Below are 15,990 nucleotides of genomic sequence, written 5' to 3'. Positions count from 1 at the left end.
AAGGCCTTGAAAAGTATTCAAGGAAGTCCATGATGCCAAACGTGTTGGCAGCTGGACAAGGTAAAAGCCCACGGGACTTGTGCTGACTTCCTGGGCAGAGTGTGAGCTCTGGGAATGGGGAGCAGCTCAGCATTGTCAGACATGGCTGTGAGGTCTTCAGACCCAGTGCCTTAGTCTGTTTTCTTTTGCTACAACAGAATACCTGAGACTGAATAGTTTATAATGAAAAGAAGTTTATTTAAGCTCATGGTTCTGGAGGCTGGAAAATCCAAATTCCTGTATCTTTCAGGGTTTTGTGCTGTGTCATAACATGGAAGGGAGCAAACACAGGAAAGAGAAAAGAGGAGAAAATGGAGCTCACCTCTTAAAGGCCCCACCTCCCAACATCTCACAGTGGCAATCAGATTTCAGCAGAGTTTCACAGGAGGAAAAACACATTCAAGCTACAACACCCAGAAAAGCAGTGCTTCTCTTGGAAAAACTGCTGACTAGGGGTCCACAGGATGGTCTCCCTGCTCTGCCTTCCAAAAGATCTCCAATGCTTTCTCCAATCCTTCTGCATAGTCCTCTGAAGTCAAAAAAGGCTATGGCAGAATGTCCAAGGCTTTCTTTTTTCCTTAGCAAGGACAGCTTACTTCTAGATGGAGAGGAATTTATTAGGATCCTTCATAGGATTCCTCTGACTTTGTGTTGAATGTCAGTTCAAATTGTAACAAGTAAAACTGTTCAGTGAACAGTAGATGTAAGGGAATGGACGTGGTCGACAGGTACCACTGAGGTGACTGGAAAAGGGACAACTTTTAAAACTGTACCTAGCCTTGGACTAAACAGTTCAAATTTACATAATTTATCCTGCTAAAATAATCACAGTTGTGCAAAGATGTATGAACAAAGATATTTATAACTGCATTGTTTGTAAAGGTAACATCTAAAAGCCCAATAGAAAAAATGGTTATTCAAAATTTACACATCTATATGAGGGTATGTCATGCAGCAGAATGATGTAGGTGCATTTATTGAGAAAGATGCTGAATATATTGGTTTTGAACAAAGAAAAAGAAAAATAGAAACATAAAACATGCAAGGAAAGTAGCCTTAGGCTCAGCCTACATTGTTGAAAACAACCAACCTCTTAACCAACCTGGGAACTGGGCAAGAGCATGATCTCCTTAAGACTCAGTCTCCCACCTGTAAAATGGGTCTAGCACATGTTGTAAAATTGGGAGGGCTTGGTGAGATTAACACCTCCAAAAGCTGCAACACAGTCCTGCTGTGATGAGTGCTTAGCAGCTGGATTCTTGGATGGGATGTGAACCTAGAGGATTTCTATCTGTGTAGAAACGTGGAAATGGTGCTTTGTTTTGTTGTTTTGGGGTTAGTGGAATCATGAATGATTTTCAATATTTTCTTACTTTCTACTAGGAATACATACTACTTGTATAATGATGGTCTTCTTTTCTTTTTTTAAGTAAGTAACAATTGAAAAGATTTTTCTTTAAAAAAAAAAAGTTGCTATGCATTTCCTCTGGGCAGGAAAGCCAGCTGTGTAGCCCCTGGACAGAGCTCTGGAGGACCAAGGTAGAGACAGAGGCAGGGAGGAGAGGGAATAGGAAAGGCAATGCGTGAAGGGAAAAAAAAAGAAAGGTCAGGCTGCAGGGTTGATGCCCAAGGAGGTGTATCTCAGAGGTAGTGTTGGAGCCCCAGCAAGCATGTGAGTCCCTCCCAACTCTTACCATTGGCCCCTCCTGGGATCCTCTGGTGGGAGGTCTGATAGCCAAAGGTCCATCTGTCCCAGCTTCAGATGACAATGAGTGTGTACAGCTTCCTGCAGCTGCTGAGACAGCCTGGCTTTGGCGCATCTGATGAGCGGCTCTGTGGCTCCAGCCGTGGGCCTGGCTCCTCACCTACCTTCAGTAAATCCAGCATTTTGTCCATGCCTGGAACAGAAAAGGCAGGAATCCTATTAAGCTTCCAGAAGCCATTGTCATAGGGCCACCACCTGTCTCACCTTCATAATGCTTCTTAAGAGAAGCGTTCTAACTCCTTGTTCCAGTTATCTACTGCTATGTAGCAAACCACCCTAAAACCCAGCTACATAGGATGACCACCAGTGTATTATGCTGCAGCTCAGGGACTCGGAAAGGAACAGCTAGTCTTTGCTCTAGGCTGGGCTGAGGCTGCAGTGACTGAATGACTGAGGTCCTTGGAATGGTGGCTGAGAGTTGGAACAGCTGGAGCTGAAGAATACACTTCCAAGATGGTTTGTTGCTTGACCTGAAGCTGGAAATCTGTGCTCAGTCTGTTAACCAGAGAGACTATGTGTAGCTTGTCTAGCATCGTGGTCTGATAGTGGGACCTCTGAAGTGGTAGCTCAGGGCTCCCGTGTGAATGTCTGGCCAACAAGATGGAAACATGCCTCTAGCCCTTTTTGTTTTAGTTTAGTTTTGTTTTGTTTTTTGCCTTGGGCCAGCATTGGACTGCAATCCACTAATCTACTTCCTGAGTAGCTGGGATTACAGACATGAGCCACCGTGCTGGGACACAATGGAGTTTTTTGGTTTTTTGTTTTTAGAGGGGATAAGACTGTGGTTTGAACTCAGGCCTTCACACTTGCAAAGCAGGTGCTCTTCCACTTGAACTACACCTCCAGTCCCACACTGGAGTATTTTGAGAAGGAAAAATAAGCAAGTAAATAAAAGGAAACTAGGACAGAGAATTTATGGTGACTTTCAGAAGTTATGTAGCAGGTTGGAAAATACCAAGTTTTGGGAAAGGGTTCAGTACTTTCCTAGATAACATACTCTTGCTGTATCTGAAAGATGAAGTTTGGGGGATGGCCAGGCTGTGCCCAGGTAGGATTCCCCCAGGCCTCACATGAGGAGTCCCTCAGGTAGACCATGCCACACCTACGTGGTTCCTGTCAGTTCTCTTTGATGCTTTTGCTCTGGGGAGGGTTATGTGCTTGTCTGTCCTTGGCATGAGGGCATGCCAAGAGTCCAGGGCAGCCCAGGCCTTGCCCACAATCACACCTCACACCAGAGGAGCTGCTTACAGCCCAGCTCTATTGTGCCGTACCCACCTCTGAGTCCAGCCTGCACCAGTCTCCTGTGGGATGCTCCCTGCGTTCCCTTGCCTCCTCGCTTTCCTGGCCCCAGTCCACCTTCATTTTTCTTTTAATTTGCGTAACTCCTTCAGCACACATATCTCTAGGGAAAAACAAAACAAAACAAAACAAAATCAAGAACTCCTTCTGGCCACTCATTTCCTGAAGCACAAAAAAGAAACATTTCATAAATGCTTCTTAGAGAAGACAACAGGAAGGGGTACTGTCACTATGACTGGTGAGGGTTGTCATTGTGGTATTTCACAGACAGGAGGTGAGGTGGCATGTGGGGGCTGAGTCTCAACAAGGGACAGCCCTGCAGATCTTCAGGGCCCAAGCCTTCCTCTGGCCCCTCAGCCCTGCTGAGTAGAGGAAAAGGCCTGTAGGGTGTAACTCCCAGCCTTGGTGGAGACACTTAACACCCCTCTGGCCTTGTTCATGCTTTGTTTACCTCTAGGGAGGTTTGTCAGTTTCGCTTGCCTTCTTGCAGCCCATGCCACTCTGAGTCCTTTGGCTAAGTGAACCTAGACAGGGCCCCCAAGCATCAGTGTCCAGCATTGGTAAAGAGGCCCTAAGCGCCTTCCTTCTCACTCTTGCTCACTCTTGTTCTGTAGATGCAACAGTGCAAGGCAGGCATGCAGGGACACCACCCCAAGACAGCCTGTAGCTCAGCCTACTCACTGTGGGTGGTGGAGACCCCCAAGGCTGGGGAAGCTTGTTCTAGCCTCTCTGCATAACTTCACTCACAGCAAGAGGTTCATGATCCATGCTGGGGCCCAGGTGAACAGAACACCCATGTGTGAGCCTATCTCCTATCTTACTGTTACCCAGTGAGGGATGAGAGGGTTCCCTCAGCTTCCCAGTTTCTGTGCAAAATACAGGTACTTGAGATCCACACCTGAAAAGCATTTCACAAGAAGGAGTCTCATGAGGTGGAAGTTTTAGCAAGGATTTATGTTAGTATAACAGGATAAAGTAGGGGCAGAGGATGGATAAACATTTCCTGCTCCCCACACAGGAAATGGAATTAAAGACCCCAAATGCCGGTTCTTATCTATAGTCTGTACTTTCTGAGCTGAGGGAATACAAGGGGTCATGTCTTCTAGCAGTCCCTAACCATTAGACAATGGATCTGGGTGTCTGAGATGGGTGCATAAGCATGGAGATGTGATCTAGGCCTATCCTAAACATAGGAAGAATAAGTGAGTTTTGGGACTTACTTTTGTAAGACATGTCTTTCATTTTTCTGTTACTCAACCTATTCAAGGAGCCTTGCAGCATCTTAATGTTTCAAAGAGGACAGCAAATGTAGACAGCCCCCTTATTCTCCTTATTCTTGTAACTTAACATCTAAAAGGAGGTTGGGAGGAGTGCTAGCTGCTTTTGCTTTTCAGTTTTTACTTCCTCATTCCTATTTCTAAGTCTGGCCCTTTTAACATTTATTAAAAATAATATAATCTCCCTGTCTCCTCATCTTCTGTTCTGCCTCACACCTTTGCCTGTAGTTTGGCCAGAATATACTGGAAGTCAGCCTTTGCTAAGGAGGCTATCACCCAGCCCCATAGAGAGTTAGGGAAGTTCTCAGCCTTGCACTGTGAGCTGAGCCAGATGAGGTCCTTGGCAAGATGTTGCAAGTTCCTAATCTGGACACACAGGCCAGGGAGTGTGAGCATGGTCTGGAACCCAGAGCTGGCTGTTACCCACAAACACAGACACTCCTCCCTATCCTGCCAATGAAGTCAGAGCCTCAGCAGTGCCTCTGTCCTCAGTGGTATCCCTGGGGAAGCCCAACCTCCACCTGTGTATAAGTGGCCTACAGCAGCTGTACTTGAGTGATCTACTTCCCTAGGGCAGAGTGGGCAGGGACCCACCTTCTTCCCATTACTCACCACTATGCAATGATGCAACCACTTTCAACAGACATGCAAAGGAAGAAACACATTACAACAGCTGCTGCAACACCTCCTCTGCCTGGGCTCAAGGTTTCCCATGGGCAAAGATGGCATATTCCACTCCAGTATCCCACTTCACTCACTGCACTCAGACTTCTGTCAGGATCTCTTGAGAACTCAGAATGGACCTGCTTTTCCAGTACTTTCCCTCTCAAATACAGATTATAGTCCTCTGGGATATTAGACAATCCTGATACCTGACCTCAGCCCCATCCTGGAGATTTTGAACTAAATTGGTATGGGTTTTAATGAAAAAGTTTAATAAAGTTTTTATTAAAGGATAACATACATGTTTTCTTTTAAAAAAAATTTAAAAACACAAACCAAAAGCATAAAGCTCTTCGCATTTTCACAACATGAACTTACTCCAGGCAACCAACATCTAGATCAAGACAGAACATCACCAGTGTCCTTGGTACACACTCTTCCACTTGCTCCACAGCTCCACAGGCTCACTATCTGTGTAGATTAGTTTTGCCTGCCATCAACAGTATTCCAAATATATGTATATATTCTAAGTGGAGCCATCCAGTACATATCCTTTTGTCTCTGGCTTCTTCCACTCAATGTTACATTTGTGAGATGACTCATCCAAGTTGTCACTTGTAGTTTTGTGGTTTGTTAGTCTTGTGCTATAGTGTATTCCGCTGTATGACTATTCTTCAACTGATTTATCCCCCTCCACCCTTGGTGGATAGTTGGATTGTTTCCAGTTTGGAACTATTATGGCCACTACTGCTGTGAACATGCCAGTGTGTATCTTTTGGAGTATGTGTATACATTTCTGTTGGGTATATACTTCTATAAAAGTGGAATTGCTAGACAAGTCTGATTATGGGTATGTTCAGCCTCGGTAACCTTATGCCAAGTAATTTTCCAAAGTGCTAAACCAATTTATAGTCCCTCCAGCAGTGTGTGAGAGCTCTGGTTGCTTTACATCTTTACCAACAATTGGTATTTTCTATTTTTTTTCATGTTGGCCTTTCTAGTGGGTGTGTAGCGGTATCATAATCACAATGTGGTTTTCATTTGCATTTCCCTAGTGACTAATACAGTTGAGCACCTTTTCATATGTTTATTAGCCATTTAGATCTTCTGCCTAGGAGTGTTTGTTGAAGTCTTTGGATGTATGAGCATTTTGGAGAGGGGGGAGTTGGTATAAGAGTTTGAACTCAGGGCCTTGCACTTGTTAGGCCACTGTACCACTTGAGCCATGTCCCCAGCCCTTTTTGATTTAGTTATTTTTAGAATATAATCCCACATTTTTTGCCCAGAGGAGCCTCTAGCTTGATCTTTCTGTCTATGCCTCCAGAATAGCTGGGATGACAGGTCTGCACCACCATGCCCAGCTTTATTGGTTGAGATGAGAATCTCACTAACTTTTTGACCGGGCTGTTCTCAAACGGTGATCCTCCTGATCTCCACCTCCCAAGTAGCTGAGATTGTATACCTGGTGGATATGAGCGTGCTTTTTTACATTTTCATTAGAATGTATTTGTTGTATAGGGTTCATTGTGACATTTAGATATGTGCTTTCAGCATATCTTAGCTTCAACCCCTCCATCATTCTCCCTCATCACCCTCTCCCCCTTCTTAGAACAATTTCATCAGATTTCATTGTTCTGTTTTCATACAGCTATACAAAGTACATCAATCATGTTCACCCTCACCCTCTCTGTTTACCCTGCCCCCTCCCACTAATACTCCCAGACAGGACCTGTTTTACTTTCCTGTCGTTCATTTTTTAAAGTTTATATTCACTGTTTAATGGGGTTTTGCCATTCTATTTCACACATGTATATATTCCATTTTAATCAAATTAACCCCCTTTGTTACTTTCTCTTTCTCTATCACCCTTCTCCCCTGTTTTCACCAGTTTCAGTGCATTATGTTATACTGTCTTCATATACAGGTGCAATGTATTTCAATATTATTCACTCTATCAGTTTTCCTTTCCTGCCTTCCTGTAGTCTCCTCCAGCAGACCCACTATTACATCATGTTCTCTCTCTCACTGTCTCTCTTTCTTTCTCTGTATATGTACGTATATAAGATCGTATATGCATTTATGTATACGTGTATCTTTTAGATCTAGTGTCCACATATGAAGGAGAACATTTGACCTTTGTCCTTCTGAGCCTGGCTTACTTTGCTTAACATGATGATCTCCAGTTCCATCTATTTACCAGCAAACAATATAATTTCATTCTTTATGGTTGAATAATACTCCACTGTGTGTATATACTTTTTCTTAATCTACTCATCAGGTGTAGAGTATCTTGGCTGTTTCTGAAGCTTGGCTATTGTGAATAGTGCTGCAATAAACATGGGTGTGTGAGTGGCTCTATTGCATCCTGGCTTACGTTTCTTTGGATATATAACCAGGAGTGGTATCACTCAATCATATGGTAAGTCTATTTTTTTTTTTAGCAGTACTCTAGGTTTGAACTCAGTGCCTCATTCTTGCTTGTCAGGCACTCTACCAATTGAATGGCTTTGCCAGCCCAGGTAGGTCTATTTTTAATTTTTTGAGGAACCTCTATACTGCTTTCCATAGTGGTTGCACTAATTTACATTCCCACCAACAATGAACAAGGGTTCCTTTTTTCCCTGAATCCTCACTAGCATTTGTTGTTGTTAGTGTTATTGATGATAGCCATTCTGACTGGAGTGAGATGAAATCTCAATGTTATTTTGATTTGCATTTTCTTTATAGCCAAGAATATTGAGCATTTCTTCATGTATTTATTGGCCATTTGTACTCTCCTCTTGAGAATTGCCTGTTCAGTTTATTTTCCCATTTATTCATTGGTTGTTGATTCTTTGTTGAGTTAGGTTTTGAGCTCTCTGTGTATTCTGATTATTAATCCCTTGTCATATGTATAGCTGCCAAAGATTTTCTTCCATTTTGTAAGCTATCTCTTCAGTCTAGTGACTGTTTCCTTTGTTGTGCAGAAGCTTTTTGTTTCATGCAGTCCCATTTGTCATTCCTTTCTCTTAATTACTGAGCTATTAGAGCTGTATTCAGGAAGTTTTTACCTATGTCTATGTGTTCCAGTGCTTTCCCTATTCTTTCCTGTGGTAGTTTCAGATCTTACATTAAGATCCTTGATCTACTTTGAATTGATACAGTACAAGATAAGAGACTGGGATCTAGTTTTAGTCTTCTACAGGTGGATATTCAGTTTTCCCAGCATGAGCGCCTTAGGTAACTCTAATGTGCAGTCTAGGTTGAAAACCATTAAACTAAACAACAAATTATCATTCTTGCCTTCTTTCTTGATTTCCTGCCCATGGACTTAGAACAATTTGGATGGGAGGGGGGTTCTCATAAACCTGGGGAAAGATAATCTTTACCTACACACACACACACACACACACACACACACACACACACACACACACACACACACACTAAGATGCATGTCCAGAAAGAAGCAAGAGATTAGAGCTGGAGTTGAGAACTTTTAGGAATGTAGCCTCCACTTCAGAAGGGTGCAGAGAGAGCCTGCAGTGTCCACAGCTACCACATACATTTCCTGTCCACAAAAATGGCCCCTGTTGGTACCCCTGGAGCCCCAGACAATCATATAGAGGAAATGGAGGGCCTGCCAGGTACTTCCCACTTTCTAGGCCTGCATGAACAGGACCCAGCTCGTGTGGGGGTTGTGGGCAGGCTAAGGACAGTGGAGCATGTGTTCCAGGGACTTGGGTAGGGTTGAGGGAGGCCTTCTGTCTGTGGCCTTTCTCCTGGGTTGAAAAGCAGCTGGTGGGGCCCTCCGAGGTGAGTCCAGGCCTGGCTAGCTCTTCAGTTCTGTGGGTTCACATATAGCTTCCAATTCCCTCACCTGGAAAGGTCTCCTCTGTCATCTGCTCTAGACTGCACTCCTCCTGGGGACCTTGATCCAGGACCCTTCCTGCCCTCCCCAGCCCTTCTTGATCCCCCAGTCCTCTGAGCTTGGCAGCACTTAGAATGAGAGCACAAGGTATGGCTTCTGATGACTTGCTGCCTTGATCAAGTCCTATTGTCATCTGTGTTCATCTAGCACATCCTCTGGAGTATTACCTCATCTCAGGAACTGCAGGGCACTTCCCTGTGCTCCCCCACAGTGAACAAAGTGCCATTTGGTAACTCAGTGACAGTGAGAAGGAAGACACGGACCATCTGACTGGATCTGTGCAGAGCTAAGCTGGCTGCCCCATGTGGGCACCGGGTTGGTGAGGAGCTCTGTGCAATGAATTGGAGTTGGACCACTAAGCTGGGCCTGGATGCTGGTGCCTGGACTGGATGTACACAAAGGCCGTTTAGGCAGAACACAGTGGGTTCCAGATGTCCTGGTCGAGTCTACCTCAGTGCCCAGAGCTTAGTGTTAGGTGTCAGCTCCCAGTGCCTCTCCCCTGTTCTCTTTGAAAAGAACAGGATCCACCCTCTGTTGGTGAAGTCCTGCCAGTGGCATGGAATGAGATGAGGGGCAAGGAGGCAAGTTGACATTTTTGAGGCTGGGGGCACAGAGCTACTCTGGGCTCTGGATCTTAACATGTCTCATGGATGCAGGCCCACTTGAAAATTGCTCTGTGCATAGAGCACTTCATGTCTGATAGTCCAAGTGCATATGTGGGGTTCTTCTGACTGGTCCAAGTGAACCAGTGTTTCATCACTGCACAGCCAGTGATGAAAGTGCTGTCAGAACCTGGAATGACAGGATCCCTCCCTCCCCTGGAACTAACAGAGAGTTATAGTTGCTTCACATCTTTGTCAGCAATTGATACGTCCTGTCTTCCCCACATTGGCCATCTGAGTCTCATAAAAATAGAGACTCCTTCCTACATACCAGCTCCCCCTATTTTCAGGGATCCTCCTCAGTAATAATGCCCTTCTGTTCTCTCAGCTGGGTGAGAGATGAGGCTCCTGCCATGCAGCTTTTGAACTGCTCCCATCTCCATCGTCTGCATTCCCCATAGAACACCTGCCTTCCCCATAGAGTTCAGCCATGCTGTCTGCCACTCATAGCCAAGGCTGTCTCCTCATCATCAACTATTCGTTTATTCAGCATTTATTTGGGATTCAATGATGAATGAGATCACCAGCCATGCTCTTATGAAGCAGGGAAGACATACATTATTAACAAATGCTTATGTGATGGCAGTTGTGATATGTGTTGTCATAGCCTAAGGCACATGCTAATTCCTTTCTCTGCACTTGTTCACCTGCAAACATCTGCTTGTACTTTGAGCCTGAGCTCACATGCCCCCTCCTCTATGTCACCTTCCAGACCCCCACCCACACAACAGGCTTCCCCTTTGTGTCCACACAGACCTTGAGCATAACTGCTCCCTACAAAGGCTGAAACTAAAGGGAGGTACCAGGTCACACTCATCTTGAAACCCCTGCCTGGCACTGAGCCCAGCCTAGCAAAGAGATGCTCAGGGGACGAATGAAAGTTCCTGCCAAGATGGATCCAGCCCATGTGTAAGCATCTCTAGGGTCTGAGGATTCATGATTTCTTCTTCTCGTTTTTAGATGCTTTTCTAAATTTGTTTGTTGATTGATTTTTCTCATCATAAAAAGCATTTAGGTTAGAGCATGACAGTATGAATGTACTTAATACAGAACTTTGCACCTTAAAATGGTTACGATGAAAATTTTATCACAATTTTTTTAAATGCACGAATAAGTACAAAAAAAGAGAAAAGAGGGGGACGCTCCATATTATTGAGAAATAAAGGACAAAGGATTTGGTTCTGATAGAATTAGATTAAAACAGAAGTAATTTAACCACAATAAGGTATCACATCACACTCTTTAGGATAGCTGTTATCAAAAAAAAGGAAAAAGAAAAATAGAAAATGAAGTGTTGGCAGGGATGCGAAGAAGAAATAGGAAATCTTATGCATCATTGGTGGGAATGTGAAAACAGTATGGTGGTTCTTCAAAAAATTATCATATGATCCAGCAGTTCTGCATCTAGGAAAGTACCCAAAAAAACTGAAAGTAGGCACTCAAAGAGGTTATCTTTCTATCACTGTAACAAAATACACGAGATAATCTACTTAAAGAAACCTCTTGGTTTCAGAGATTTCAGTCCATGGTCAGTTGGCCCCTTTGCTTTTGCACCTGCAGGGAATGTGTGAAGCAAAAAGGTCCTTACATCATGAGAGCTGGGAAGCAAGGAGAGAGAAAGAAAGAGGAGGGGCTAAGGTCCCAACATCTCTTTCAAGGGCACACCCCCACTTCTTTCCACTAGGCTGTACCTCCTAAGGGTTCTACCAGCTCCCAGTAGTGCCACAGGCTGGTAACCCCAAGATCCAAAGTATAGCATTTGTTTACCAATATTTGTAGCAGCATTGTTCACAATACCCAAAAGGTAGAAACAACCCAAATGTCCATCAGCAGATGAGTGGATAAACAAAATGTCCACTGTTTTGCACACAATAAAATATTATTCACCTATCTACTCAGGAGGCAGAAATCAGGAGGATCGTGGTTCAAAGCCAACCCCAGGCAAATAGTCTGCAAGATCCTATCTCAAAAAAAACCCATCATGACAAAGGGCTGGTGGACTAGTTCAAGTGGTAAGAGTGCCTGCCTAATGAGTGTGAGGCCCTGAGTTCAAACCCTAGTGCCGCCAAAAAAAAAATATTATTCAGACTTTAAAAAGGAATGAAATTCTGATACATGATACAACAGGGATGAACCTTTGTAAGGAGCAAACTGACTATAGACAAGTTAATGGCAGAAAAGGCACCCAAATTTAAGAACATGCTTAGGTGCCCTGGAACTCGTAGAAGAATGATTACCCAATAACCCAATGAGATTCAGAAGTTTATCTACGTGCATTTGTCTGTTTTGTTTTGGCTTGGTTTTGGGTTTTAGTGCTAGGGATCAAATCCAGAGCATATGTTCTACAACTGAACTACAACTCCAACCCAGGGGAGATAGAATTACAGGTGATGAGGCAACTTAGTAGGGTAGAGAATTATTTGTGAGAGAGAGAATGAGTCCAGAGAACAGACAATGAATGGCCTGGGACAAAGTTCCCCTGGGATCTAGGTGTATAATTTCATTTTTGGTCCCTTCCTCTGTGATATGAAGTTAATCTTCCTTGGTTAATGAAATTTCAGTAAGAAGATTAGAGGCAGGTGTGGTAGTACATGCCTATAATCCCAGACCTCCGGAAGCAAAGGCAAGAGGATTGTGAATTCAAGCTCAGCCTGGGCTACATAATGAGAACTTTTTTCAAAAAACCAAGATGTTGGGATGCAGCTAAGTGGTAGAGGGCTTGCCTAGCATGGACAGGAGCCTGGATTCATTCTCCAACACTGCTAAATAAATTTAAATAAATACATAAATAAAATTTGAAAGTAGTTGTGTTCTTTGATGGACTCGCCCATAGATAGATAAGGGAAAGCCCTTCCCTTCATTTGTTGCTCTCCAAGTGTCCTCAGTTTGAAGTACAAAGTGACATTTAGGAGTATCATTTTCTGAGCCCCAGTACTTTGAAGACATTATGTTAGTGAAATAAACCAGACCCCAAATGACAAATATTGTATGATTCTGCTTATATGGGGTGCTTAGAATAGCCAAATTCAGAGACAGAAAGTACAAGGGTGCTTGCCAGGAGCTGGAAGGAGAGGAGGAAGGGAAGTTATTGTTGAATGGGTACAGAGATTAGTCAGGAATGCTGAGAAAGTTCTACACAGGGATGCTGGTGATAGCTGCACTTAATATCTCAGAACTTATACTTAAAAATGGTGAGAATAGTACATTTTATATTTTACCATAATAAAAAAGTAATGTGAGTATGTTATAGAGATTTTAGAAAATACTAATAAGCACAAAGGGGAAAAGTTAAGATCATTTGCAATCACCAGAGACAGCTGTTGTTACAATTTCAGTATATATTTTTCTATTCTTTTCTTGTTTCCTGTTTTTCTTGCAAAAGAGAGACAGTGTGTGTGACACAGAGAGAGAAAGAGAGAGAGAAAAAGAGAGAGAGAGAGAGTTCAGATGTCACATTGGACCTACAGAAAGTCTCTCAGCCTCTGTGTCCTCACTCTTCCCTCTGGTGCTGCTTCCTACCTTGGAGCCATCCAGAGTCAGTCCCTTACTGTTCTGGATGTCAGCCCTTTGAGTGATTTCTCATGACTGTGATTTCTCATGACTGACTTCACTCCCCTGCACTTCCGAGGTTGCTCTTCTCTGAACTCTGACTCTTTTTTATGTCTAAAAATGTGCTACCCTGAGTGGACTAGTAACATGTGGGAAGGGGTAAACAGAGAAGTGAATGCCTGTCACCCTCACAGACACTGCTTGTCTTGGCTGCGGCCACGGGAGCATGCCCACTCTCTGGACTCCCTGAATTTGTTGGTCCCTGCTAGACTCAGGTCCTCCTGATCCCTGCCTCGGTGTCCCTTGCTCTCCATTAGATCCTACTTGTGTAGCCTATCAGGAAGCTATAACCTCTTGTCCTAAAGGGCAGGTCTGCCCCTGACTCAGAAAGGAGTAAGGTCCCCATAGCCTCTGACCCCTGCTGGTCCCTGGGGAGTTCAACTGCTTTCTCTGTTCCTTTTAGAGAAGTGTGCCAGCTCCTCTGCCCTTCACAGTGGCAAGTGAGCAGGAATGAGTCAAGCAGCCAGAAGCCTTGACTCTTCCATCATGACTGCTCTTTGGGTCCTAGGGGCTGTCATGCCTCTCTACCATAGGCCTGACCTCAGAGACATGCCACAGTTACCACACCCAATGGGTGTGTCCCTATATCTCCCACATTGGGGCCCAACTGCAGCCTCCTTCCACAGCTTTGCCACCTGGTCTAGGAGCCAGGGTGTTGGCAACTTCATTGGTGGAGAAGTAAAGCAAGAGGTCACAGTCACTCAGGTGGCTGAAGTTCATGTTCATGTGTACTGATTAATGCCTTCATTTGCCTACAAATCCAGCCATATACACATGGTCCTTCTCTCTCAGTTGTGAGGCCTCCACAGAAGGGTTTATTTAGCATGGCAGCCAGGAGCTTTACAGCCCAGTCCTAAGAAGATTATCTTTTTATTGCAGCTTCGATTAATGATTGATCAAGAACTGATACGAGAAATACTGAAGAACAAATTTGCCCTAGAGATTAGGAAAGGTCTACATCTGCCAAGCTGATTGGGGACCTGTCCACCTGCTCCCTACAAGATCAAACCAGGGCAAGGGTGCATGGGAAGACCCAGCCCCTACATGCTCTCAGACGTGCACTCACACACAGAGGGGAAAATTAGATTTAAATGTTCTCAAACTCTCTTAGAATTAAGTTGCAAATAAATGGAACAATGGACAGAGGAAAAGGACCTAAGGGCTTTAATAGAATTTTTCTTTCTTTCTTTCTTTTATTTTTATTAACCCCTGTTACAAATTAGCAGCTTAAAGGGAATATTAGAGCATGAGATACAAGGAACTTTGTGTGAATACCCAACCTGGGCTCCCTAGAGACTGGATGTCCAACAAGAGGCAGAAGTGGCAGGGAATACTGAACAAAGAGGTGGCATTTGCCCTGGGAAGTACCTTAGAACAGGATCGGTCCATGCCTGTAGTGTAATCTGGCTGTTTTGATGGTCTCAGAGACCAGGACTGCCACACTGGGGTCCACAGGCCACACCAGAATCACGAAAGGGCTGGGCGCTACTTGGGAGGCTATAATTAGGAGGATCACAGTTTGAGGCCAGACCAAATAGTTCATGAGACCCCCATCTCCAAAATAACCAGAGCAAGATGTACTGGAGGTGTGGCTCAAGTTATAAGAGTACCTGCTCTACAAGCACAAATCCCTAAGTTCCAAGCCCATGACCTCAGAAACTGGGGAGGCAGGAGTGTACATTTTCACAGCCACCCCCACAGTGGGTTCTACCAGCGCCAGGCCTCTGGGTGCTGGCTGTAACATTCCTTCCTGCCCCTCATCTCCTCCGGGGGCATGTGGTGAATGGAAAGCTGGCAGAGCCGCTTCTAAATTAAAACTGGAAAATGAAACTGGAGATCACAGCCTCACATCCCCAAGTGTCAGGATTGCTTTTCCTCCAGGAGAGCCCCTGGAGAGAGGGGGAAAGAATCATGTTCAGTGAGGGCGTGGGGTGTCCAGTCTACAGCCAGGGCGTTGAGGGGTCACTGTGCTGCAGGCTGTCAGGCTCCCGTCAGCCCTGGAGGCTTTCCTTTCTAGGAAAAGCTCATTTCATGCTGATGTTGAAACTTTTTTCAGTGGTTCTTTAGGAGGGGCCCAGACTCTCCGTTAATCTGGACCATTTCACACTGGCTACCTTCACCCCCTTGACCTGCCTGAGCTCCCCCCATGAAGGAAGGAGATGTTTCTCAAACAGATCCTCAGTTTAAATGAGGATCAAAGTTCAGAACCCTGGTCTCCATTCTGCTCTAACTAAACCCCCTCTCCCAAAACACACTGCCCTGCTTTGGGGTGACTTGGATGAACGCACTGGCATGCAGTGAGGAGCGCAGTGGGGGACAGCCAGGACCTTCCCTCCGTGCTAACTCCACCCTGTCCCTCGCCTCACCTGCCACGTGTCTTCCTCGGGAAATGGCTGCCCTAGCCTCCACCCCCACACACTCCTTAGAGTAAAACCCCTGTCTGCCAGGTGTCCGTGTGACTGTGTGCCTAATGTCTGCCTTTCTCACCAAACTAAACTTCTATGAGGCCCAGACCTGGTCTTTAGTATTCACTGTGTGTCCCCAGGTCCTAGAATAGTGCCTGACATGAAAAAAAATTACGTGTGTGTGTGTGTGTGTGTGTGTGTGTGTGTGTGTGTGTGTGTGTTTGATGATGGCAGTCCTGGAAAACCCAATAGAAGGATCATACTGAGCAAGAAGGCTAGATCTGGTACCATTGTCCAGACCCCATCCCAGGCCCTCCAAGCCCCCTTCACTTAAGGATGCTGCAGTCAGATGCCCAGCTCT

The 15,990-nt window shown here is 44.8% G+C and overlaps 2 long non-coding RNA genes across 2 annotated transcripts in view; one reads left to right on the top strand and one right to left on the bottom strand.

Annotated features, from left to right (window-relative positions):
- The window catches only part of LOC109694190 (uncharacterized), a 67,240-nt gene that overhangs the window by 42,144 nt on the left and 9,106 nt on the right, over positions 1–15,990 (top strand). The window lies entirely within an intron of this gene.
- Positions 250–3,359, bottom strand: LOC141417867 (uncharacterized). Its single transcript, XR_012442515.1, has 3 exons — positions 3,080–3,359; positions 1,734–1,937; positions 250–637 (listed from the first exon to the last, which is right to left on the bottom strand). It is a non-coding gene; the product is annotated as an uncharacterized lncRNA (long non-coding RNA).

The sequence above is a fragment of the Castor canadensis genome, chromosome 16, assembly GCF_047511655.1.
Source record: "Castor canadensis chromosome 16, mCasCan1.hap1v2, whole genome shotgun sequence".
NCBI classification, from domain to species: domain Eukaryota; kingdom Metazoa; phylum Chordata; class Mammalia; order Rodentia; family Castoridae; genus Castor; species Castor canadensis.
This window is presented reverse-complemented; position numbering and strand designations above follow the sequence as displayed.